The sequence below is a fragment of the Scomber scombrus genome, chromosome 1 (assembly GCF_963691925.1).
Source record: "Scomber scombrus chromosome 1, fScoSco1.1, whole genome shotgun sequence".
NCBI lineage: Eukaryota > Metazoa > Chordata > Actinopteri > Scombriformes > Scombridae > Scomber > Scomber scombrus.
The window spans coordinates 34,199,562-34,200,481 of record NC_084970.1 but is presented as its reverse complement, the minus strand read 5'-3'; positions in this window follow the sequence as shown (position 1 = coordinate 34,200,481).

Sequence of the window (920 nt, the reverse complement as noted above, 5' to 3'; positions counted from 1 at the left end):
CCTGAAAGGTTTTTTTTGTTTTTTTGAGATTGTAGAAGAATGTGAAGTGTTTATCTGTATAAGAGAGACGATGATATCAGCATGAAATACATCAGTGACGTCACAGGAAGTTGTTTTTTGAAGTTTTTTAGAAGTTATATTTAGAGTTTGTTGCTTTTTGTTGTTGTTTAAAGTCGGATCAAATATCAATAACCTAGAATGTAAAGTAGGTGAGTCGGGTTACTCTGCGTGTGTGTGTGTGTGTGTGTGTGTGTGCGTGCGTGTGTGTGTGCGTGCGTGTGTGTGTCGGCAGGTTGCCTGAGCTCGTTAACCGCTTGCGTGTGTGTCTGCGTTCGGTGACTCTGGACTCGACCCCGGGGCCCGCGGGCTCGCTGATTCAAAAGAGGAAGGATTTTTTTTTTTTTTTTTTGCGAGACAGGAAGTGACTCAGTCCCTGTTGATTTTGGTATCTCCCGCGGTTGCCACAGAAACTTGCGGTTGTCATAGCAACAGGTTCCGGTGTGAGTGCTTGGAGTCCATACTGACAAACTGCTGCTGCTGAGAGAGAGAGAGAGAGAGAGAGAGAGAGAGAGAGAGAGAGAGAGAGAGAGAGAGAGAGAGAGAGAGAGAGAGAGCTGTGATAAAAAAAAGAAAGAAGTGGTTTATATGGCTGCAGAGTGTATGCTTGCTGCCCCCACATCCCCCCCACCTGCTCTGGTATTAACATCTATCTGTGATGTTCAGGGAATTCCTTTAGTGATTTATGTTTGTTTCTGCGCCCGTTTTCCCTCCACCGGACACTTCTTACCTCGGTTGTAGCCTCTTTTCAGACACCTGGAATCAAATGTTGTGCATAAATCAGCAAAAAAAAAGGAGCATTTTTTTCCAGGAAACAAACTTATTCAAAACCTTGCATGTCACGTTGATGCATTGCATTGCTG